The sequence below is a fragment of the Diceros bicornis genome, chromosome 25, assembly GCF_020826845.1.
Source record: "Diceros bicornis minor isolate mBicDic1 chromosome 25, mDicBic1.mat.cur, whole genome shotgun sequence".
In the NCBI taxonomy this organism is placed as follows: domain Eukaryota; kingdom Metazoa; phylum Chordata; class Mammalia; order Perissodactyla; family Rhinocerotidae; genus Diceros; species Diceros bicornis.
In genome coordinates this window covers 11,060,224-11,069,972 of record NC_080764.1, presented here as the reverse complement: position 1 = coordinate 11,069,972, position 9,749 = coordinate 11,060,224, and positions in this window count along the sequence as shown.

The window sequence follows — 9,749 nt, the reverse complement described above, 5'->3', positions numbered from 1 at the left end:
GCGCACTTAACCGCTAAGCCACAGGCTGGCCCAGGACATATGTTTATAGGTCTTACCGTCACTGAAGTACACGAAGGTTGGGGAGATTCCGTGAATATGTCAAGGAAGAGACCGATTCCACGTAGAAGATGCAATCACAGTTCTCCGCTGTCGTAAGTCTGAACACGCAGAGAATCTGGAAAGCGAAAGCTGGGTTTTCCCCGAGCAATGCAAACTCCACGGCCCCGTCCCTCCAGACCACTTGTTTGTGTCTCTGCACAGACCCTGGTTACACCCAGTGTAAGAGAAGGAGAAAAGGAGCTGACGCCGTGGGAGATTACCCGGGAGAAGCGGGTAATCAAACAACGTGCATGTTTTCCGGATGCTTTGAAATCCTCTTTTTAAAAAAAATAGCGTAAAATATTTTAATAGGCCAAAGCTATGTGGATTAAAAAATTTTTTTGACGTGCCTTAACTGTGCCCCCACCCCCACCCCATGTTTTTTGTTTGTGACTTTTTTCACAGCATTCAAATTTTTTGACCATTTGACATCAATCTGTGGTTTATTTCTAGTGGCAGCTTTTAAAAGTCAGATCCACTTACTCACGGGTACATTTCCCACTAGTTTTCTCTCTCACCGTGTTAACATATTCCACAACTCCTTCTGTGGTGGGAACTGGTGAAAATGATCATTCTTGGGCCTCCAGAAATGTTACATCTACTCCAAAACTCAATTTTCACAACTGGTATTTTGTCCCTGGTTACCTACTCTGAGTATTTCCTCTTATAACTCAAAAGTCATTTAACGACACAAAGTGTGACTCTACAGAGCTGGTGACTTTTAGGGAGGGTTGTTAACAAAACGCAATTTTCATCATAAAATGTCTTCACTAGTTGCTGTCGGTGTTGTTTGCGTGGCCAGTTGACTAAGGGGCTTTTGTGAGTAAGACGAGTTTCTTGCTGGTCCTCTGTGACAGACCTTGGAATGCCTCATCTTCTAGAGCTTCTTGGTAGATACTGTTTCCCACGTAACTAATTTTGGGGGCACTGTAATGCACTCTGAACTAAGGATTTTTTTGGTCTTATATTTGCCTTTATACTTACTTGAAAGTTAGAATCCCATTCAAAATGCACAGGTGCCTTTTCTGAAATTCCTCCACATCCCTCAACCAGATTAGAAAAGAGGTGGGAGGAAGATCCTTTGAATAAGATGGGGGCTGGGAGATTGAGGAAGATCATCCTGTAGGTAGATTAAACTTTCTGTAAATATTGTAACCGGTAAATAGTGAGTATAAAGTAGCATAAATAGTTGAAACATTTTGTTCTACAAGTTGTTAACCTTTTAAAAATATAGTTGCTACTAAAAATTGAGTGCTGTTACACTTAGGAAAATTGGTGCCTCTGTTTTGGAAACAATGTTTGGAATCTTGTCCCATAAATACAGCTGAACTAAATATAAAGCTTAGTTCACAAATTAATGCTGTTAAAGGAATAAGTAAAGTGGGAAATATCTTTAAACCATAGACATAATTTCATTTTAAATCGCGCCGTGTGATCAAATATGGTCATCCAGAAATCTGCTATTTTCCTTTGTACAGAAGGCGAGTATTCTGGATGTTTTTAAAAAAGCAAACATCTTAAATCCCACAAACTGAACTTTTTTTATCAGTCTCTAATGCACCAAGATTTTTATCTCAGTAATCTCTTAAATTTCCTTAAGATATATACCTACACAGGGGAGAAACCAGATTGTTTTTGTATATAAGACTGCCTCCACCTGGAATACTGACACAAACACTTAGGGTTTATCTTGTGCATGGTATTCTTAGAGATAGTAATGCTTGATCCTATTTTATATACTTTTTTTTTTTTTTGGTGAGGAGATCAGCCCTATGCTAACATCTGCCAATCCTCCTCCTTTTTTCGCTGAGGAAGACCGGCCCTGGGCTAACATCCGTGCCCATCTTCCTCCACTCTGCATGGGACGCCGCCACAGCACGGCTTGCCAAGCAGTGCGTCGGTGCACGCCCGGATCTGAACCGGCGAACTCTGGGCCGCTGCAGCGGAGCACGCGCACTTAACCGCTTGCGCCACCGGGCAGGCCCCTATTTTATATACATTTGAACTATTAATTGGACATATAAAATATGCATAGTATTGATGTTAACCATCTCTCGAAGGTTAAAATTTGTTATAGGGGCCGGCCCGGTGGCGCAAGCGGTTAAGTGCGCGCGCTCGGCTGCGGCGGCCCGGGGTTCGCTGGCCCGGACCCCGGGCGCGCACCGACGCACTGCTTGGTAAGCCATGCTGTGGCGGCGTCCCATATAAAGTGGAGGAGGATAGGCACAGATGTTAGCCCAGGGCCGTCTTCCTCAGCAAAAAAAGAGGAGGATTGGCGGATGTTAGCTCAGGGCTGATCTCCTCACAAAAAAAAAAAAAAAAGTCAAAAAGTTAAAAAAAAAAAATTTGTTATAAAATATTCTTTGGTCATTTGGACTAAGCAGTGCCGTTTGTGTCCGGATTTTTTTTCAAGTCCATTTAACAAACAACTGTCTTTACTCTATGCAACTTGCAAAATTCCCAAGTCTTCTATGTGTATATGCAACAGAATGCTCTACAGTTGTCATGCTTTGAATCTGTGGTTCTTGTTCACTATGCTTCTGGAGCCCAGTCTAGCAAAATTAGACCTGAAATGGATTTATTCTTCTTAAGAGAATAAGCCGAAATTTCAGGCTAAAGGGTTGAAACTACTATAGATGATAGATAGTGTCTACTATTTCAATCTTCCAAAATTTGCAGTGTTGGGACTGTCGTTTGCGGTTTTTGTGTGGTGGCTGAATTAAATTGAGCTACTACTTTTGCAATCCTCTGTGCCTTCCAAGTGAAAAAACAGAAAAGAATTTGTAATTGTACATTAAGACTTGCAGGTGTCAAGTAGAAACTGTCCTACATGTTTCGTAAACAGGTGACATTTTGCCTTTGGGGGGCGGAAAGGGAATGGAGAGTTAGTGTTTAGTGAGTACAGAGTTCCAGTTTGGGAAGATGAAGTTCTAGAGATGGTTGGTGATGATGATTGCACAACAATGTGAATGTACTCAATGCCACGTAATTGTCTACTTAAAAATGGTAAATTTCATGTTATGTATATTTCACCATAGTTTAAAAAAAAAAAAACGGCATTCTGTGTCCTGGCTTCCCTGCCAGCTCAGCCCCATTTCCACCCCTCTTGGCTCTAAGCATCCAGCAGCATCCGAGGTTGTATTTCCTGGCCACACTCCTCTCACTCTGCTTCTGTTTGCTTCCACATTTTGGCTCCGCTCTGCTCCTTGTCTGCAGTGCCATCCTCTGCCTCTCCACTTGGCTAATCCCCGCCCCACCTTACCCTCCCCCATCTTTCTGTATTAGGAAGTGGACAGTTGAGAATCATGTGCCTTATGAAAATAAGCTTTGAGTGTCCATTAGTGATCTAAGTCCTTCCCCCTCTGTCCTTTTTACCTGCAGCTAAATAGCCAATAAATCAGAAGGTACCTGGGCAGGTTCTGGGGCCTCTGGAATTCTTGGCATTTTCCTCGGGCCTGTGATGCAAACTTCCCCCTTGTTCTGAAGCCCCACCCGCTGCCTGCTCACCCCCATCCCCAGGGCTTCCAGAGGAGAGGGGGCGAAGCTCAAGTCTGTCTGGGTGTCAGGGTCCTGGAAGGTCTTGGTGATCTTGAGGGATGTTATGGACTGAATGTTTGTGTCCCCCTAAAATTCATATGTTGAAACCCTCCCTGCCTCTATGTGATGGTTTTAGCAGGTGGAGCCCTTGGGAGGTAGTTAAGATTAGATGAGATCGTGAAGATGAGTGCCCTTATGGGAGTCACCAGACACCTTGCTTCCTCTCTCTGCTCTCTGCCATGAGAGGATAGAGAAGTCAGCCGTTTGCAACCTGGAAGAGGGTCTCACCAGAACCCAGCCATGCTGGCACCCTGATCTCAGACTTCTAGCCTCCAGAACTGTGAGAAATACATTTCTGTTATTTCTAAGTGATCCAGTCTAGGGTACTTTGTTATAGCAGCCCGAACAGACTAAGACAAGGGAAAACTATGCAATCTTGGCATGATGGAATTTAAAGAATTTAGAGACATGGAGCATGGAATGCGGTGCTAAGCCAGGCCCATCTCTTCTGGATTCTTGCAAAATTGGACTCTGGTTGACACCTGGTTTTGAAGGGACCAGTGTCCAGTAAGGCTGGGCTGTCGTCACTCCTCAGTCGCTGCAGCTAGAAGCCCAGATGGTAACACTGTGTCCATGGGCTTTGAGGTGTTAAAAGTGGAAGCGAAACTCTTGATCAAAAAATCAAAGGAGGAAGGGAAAAGGCAGAGCGTTCTCTCTAGGTGAACGTGGCTTATGTTCTTCAACTTCTGGATATGCCCAATCCTTGTCTCTTCTTGGTTCTTGGCAGGCGCCGCCTGGAGCGGAGGGCAGCACTTTGCAGAGGGTAGCCCCTTACCCTCCCTGAGGGGGCTCTGTAGACTGAAGGGGTGCCTCACAGGGCTTGTGGGCCTTATTAGACTGTGCCTGTGGCTAGTCCCACCCTTGAGAGGGCCTGCAGTGAGATGATGGCTTCTAGAGACTTCTTTCTTAGTAACTTCTGTGATTACAAAAACAACACTCACCCATCGTAGGCAACTTGAAAAGCAGAGATAAGTTGTGACAGAAATGATCCATATTATCACGTAGAGATAGTGAACATTTGAATTTCATTTTATTTCAAACTTACAGAAAGCTGCATATAAAGAGCATTCATATATCCTTTACCCAAATTCACCCGTTGTGGACATTTTCCCCATTTGCTTTAATATTTGTTCCCTTTGTCATCTATCTATCATCTATCTAACATCTATCTATGTATCTATCATCTATGTATCCATCTATCAATTAATCATCTATCTCTATCAATCATCTAACATCTATCTATCATCTATCATCTATCTATCTATATCTCTCTATCATCTATCTATATACTTCTCTGTCATTTATTTCTCATTTAGATTACAAAACTGACATTTGGCTGTATTCAGGTGGAGCCCCCTCCTTTGTGCAATATTCGTCTCTGCGATTATGTGAGAGAAGGGGCCTGGCCAGCGTGTCACTGCTGTACCCCAGGTCCCAGAATGGCAGCTGACGTGAGTAGACACCCAACTCATACCGTGGGATGTGGTAATTGGCAGCTCTGGGCACCGTTGCCACAGCCACGTTAGGCTCTGGCGGGCCAGCTGGCACAGGCGTGGCATGCCCTGGCCTGTGGGCAGCCTGCCCGGAGGTCTGCAGAGATGCCAACTCTGTCTCTACAGCGGGAGTGTACTGTTCCTTCCCGATGTTATTGCCTTTGCCCTGTAACCTTATACAATAAGTGGATTAGGCTATAAAAGTGCAGGTACGGTGATAGGAGACACAGAAGATGTGAATGAAATGCAGTGTGGATTGCAGACCTGGGGTCACGAGGCCACAGGGAGGCTGGGAAGGCGTGTTTTCATTGATGGCAGAAACAATGTTTTAAAACATGTATTAAAGGCTGAAACCAAATGGCCAACAATTGTGTCTAAAAGGCAAGATATGATTAGAGATTTTGAGAAATATTTTAGTTCTCCAGGAATGGAGTCCTCCTGACAATGTGGAAGTGTACAGTTCCTTCTTCCTCTTCAGTTTCTTCAATGACTTCTTGAGTATGATTTTCTTCTCAGACTTCTTCTCAGATTTTGCTCATTTTCTACAATATCAGATATTCATTGAACGTGTCATTTTAATAACAAAGTTATAATATTTTGAACATCGCTGCACAGGTTGAGGTTATAATAGAATTAATCAGTAAGCGGGAATTAAGCAGAATAACCTTGTCTAGGGTACCTGTCTTCTTGGTCATAAGATCTGAAATAAGGATGTTCTCTCTGTACATTTTGTGAACTTTTAAATCCATTTCGACATAGTTTCAATTCCACCTCAGTCAACATTGTGAAAGATTAGCAGCCCAAGGGTTTCCTCGAGCCCTAATATCTGCTTATGGAGTTAGAAGATGAGCATGCTTCTGTCTAGAAGTGATCAGAAATACGGACAGCCTGAGAGCCTTTGCAAAGGCAGGAATAGCAGGGTTCGGCAACACAGGCAGAAAAGAATCCAGAGTGACTCACAAAGCCCAGGGGGGTTGGGCCGCAGAAGCTGATTTGGGGGCCTCAGCAGAGTGATCACAGTTGGGCTCCAGGACAGCCCCGGTTCCTGGGGGTAAGGAGCCCAGAGAGAGGGCGGGGGGGCCAGGGCTGTGCTGGAGGAGACCCAGAGAGAGGCCAGGAGGAGAGGAGGCGCCCTCGGGGGGAGGAGTCGCCTTCACTACCCTGGAAGCCCAGGGAGTCGGGAAAAGAGGACACGGTGTGGCTGCCGACGAGAGTCGGGGGCCCTGGGCCTGCGGTGGACTCCGTCATCTTCAGTCTCCGTCTCTGATTCTGGGTTCTGTATCTTCCTGCCTCCATTTCCACTTTCATCTGCATTCTCTGTCACCAGGAAGCTCTCCTTGGTCTCTGAATCTCCATATATCTGCAGACAGAGGGTCTGCCCTGACATGTGGGCCGGCCCACCTCTTCCTGATATGGTCACATGTCCCCATGTGCACACAGAGTCAGAAAAGGGATGTGCCCATCGGTCACCCAGGGCTCACCTGGTGCCATGTCTCTGCACCGCCCGAGGGGGCAGGTCCCAGAGCTCTCAGGGAGGGCTTCGATTCCCACACTCCATCATCCCAGAACCAGAGGTCTAGCATCTGACAAGGAGCGCTTAGGCCCAGTACTCAGGTCCACGTGGATGGCAGGGACCAAATCCAGGAGGAAAGGGATAGGTCAGTTAGTGAGTGAGCAGCAGGTGTCCCCTCCTGGGCACTTCCAGAGGGCAGGAGCAGGCCGGACTGATCTCCATGCCCTGTGGGCCCCAGCCCAGGGCTTCCCACAAAATGGGGGGGAAGGGGCACCAAGTGGGGTTGCTTCACAGAGGTGGAGGGCAGAGAAGAGACCCTGGTCTGGGAATCCGGCCACTGGCTTTCATCCCCGGCTCTAGGGAGGGCAGGGAAGGAACACTGGCCTGGCTCCCCACTCCCAGGTCAGGTCGGGCACACTTCCGCCATCTAATCATCGAAGCAATTATGGGTGGAAAGTACTTTTGTTGCCGTTGAAGAGGTGAGGAAACAGCAGCACTAAGAGGTGGAGCAAGGATATCCCCAAGGTCACCCAGACGGTGAATGCCAGAGTGGGTATTGACAGAAAGATCCAGAAGGCTAGAAAGCCTGTGCTAGGTCCCTCCACCACAGTGCCCCTCGAATGTTCACAGTACTCATGTTCCAATTCCAGGCGCCTCTCTGGCTTTGCTCAGGGCTCCCCCTGAGCCCGAAGCCAGACCCACACTTGGACCTCTCCCAGGACCTGTCTACAGTGCTCGGCCCCCGTCTTCATTATAAAGGGCAGGTGCTTTGCGACACTCACGTGAGACAGCCCTCTACAGAACCCCTACTTTCTCTTCTTTGCAACTTCCTGCTCCCTGCCTCTCCTCACACAGTGGGCCAGGCCACTGGGGGCCCCCAGCACGGACCTGCTGACATGGAAACCCTCTCCAGAGCAGACTGAAATCTGGGTTTTACTGAAAACTCGTGGCTGGGTGACTGACCAATCCAGATTTGTCATTATTTTGGGTACAGTTTTCAGGGGCTCATCTCCCACCACCTGGCCAGACTCCTGTCTCCTTTCATTGCGGTGTTCTCCTTTACATAATCCTGGGGACGAGAGGGTGGTTTGTTTTATCACATTGGGTGAAACAGTGCTTCAGTGACCACTTTCCAATGTAGGGCTCTGACAGTTGGCTCTGGACCAGAATTCCTTCTCCCAGCGACGGATTTATAGCTGGAACTCCAGGTCCCTGTGGACTTTGGTCCTGGCAGCCTGTAACTGATCAGTCCTCCTTTACAGTGTTGATGTTCCCTTCATCACGGAATTTGCCTTAATTTTGATGTTTAAACTATTGCATTAGAATAGGATTCATCTTGATTACTGAGTTCCTGGGGCTCCTGCAGTTTTGTGCCCGAGGAAGCGCCCTCAGGAGCCTCACCTCAGCCCGGCCCCGGCCCCCGGGAGGAGATGAAGAGCTGGAGGAGGCAGGGGAGGCCAGGTCACACCTCGGGCAGGAGCCTGGGATGCAAGGGTGAGCCAGGCACGGTCCTGCCCTCAAGGAGATCACAATCTAGGGAGACAGGCGAGGACCCATAGTGACCCACACCCTCTCCCTCCCACAGACCCCCTCCTATATCTGCCTGTGGCCCCAGCAGCTGGGACTTTTGCCCCAACAGCTGCGTGCGGGCGTCACCCTGAGAACTGCAGTTGAGTCGGGGGCCGTGCCCAGGGAGGGGGTAGGACAGAGAGGCGGGAGGGCGCAGGCAGGTGGGTGCAGGCTGGGAGGACGTGTGTTGCGCGTGGCTGGGGTGGCAGCTTTGCTCTAGGCGTGGGAGGGAATGGCTCTGGCTACCTCGTGGGCTGGTGCTGGAGTCCTGTGACAGTGTGGGGGTGCTCTGAGGGGCACCCCAAGACTAGGGTTTCCATCTCTGTTGCCTCTACCCAACTCTATGCCGCCAGCGTCTTTGGTCTAGACTTGATGGGAAGAAAGGTGTACGAATGAGAAAATCCCTAGAGTTTTACCTTTTTTCCTGCACATCGGGTATGTCTATGCCTGTCCCTGGCTGACACCTGCTCTGAAGGACATCAATGTCCAGCAAGTCAGGGTGGCGCTGGCCAGTGGCTCCGGACGGTAGCATCTATGAGGCTTGGGCCGTCCTCTGGCCATTGAGTGGCAGTTGAAGCCCCCGGGAAGCATCGGGCACCTGGAGGCCAGAGCTGGAGGAGAAAGGGAAGGCTCAGCGCCCTCTCCTGGGGTCCTTGCAGGCCCTTGTTCGTCTCTGAGCCCACAACCACCTGGGACCAGCAGAGAAGCTTTTGTTCCCTTTGCTGGTGGCCCCCAGGACGCTCTGCCCTGAATTTAGGCTGGCCCACGTGGCCACATCTCATCCTTTTCTCTGCTGGACTTGGGGACACGGTCACCTCAAGACCCAGGGGCTGCTGGCTCCCTCCCTCAGGCCCTCCTCCGTGTGATGACTGCCCCTCAGCCCTCCCTGTCCCAGGCCACTGACTCTCTGTCCCCGTGGCCAGTGGGCTTCTCGCCTTGCCCGTCCCACAGGCACCTCCGTCCCCACAGGTCCCACCCTGGACCCCTCCTCCCTTAGGGAGCAGCAGGTGGCCAACATGGGACCCTCTAAGGGGTGACTCCGCTGAGCCCCAGCGTGGAAGGTAGAGCCTTCACCCAGAGTAATCTGATCACAGCGACACCAGGGATTTTGTTCCAGAATAGCGACCAGGTTGTGGTTTGGGGCTGAATTCCTCGCAGGCTGTGGGTTGGTTCCTCTTCTTCCCCTGACCAGGGAGCCCCCAGACACAGAGGAGCCGGGAGTGGAGGGGGCTCACAGGCACCTCTCCAGCCCTCCAGCTGGGAGAGGAACTCCGAGAGGACTTTCATAGGGAAGTCTGTCGAAGGGTACCAAAAGCTTCAGGGGCCAATCCTTAGGAAATTTTCCAGGATCATCTGTCCAACAGGCCAGAGCACTTGTAAAACTCAGTGTTGCAGCTTTACTGATAATATGGGAAATATGGAAACTACCTAAATGTGTTTCATTAGGGGATTTGTTGGAACGTCAGGGAATATTCACA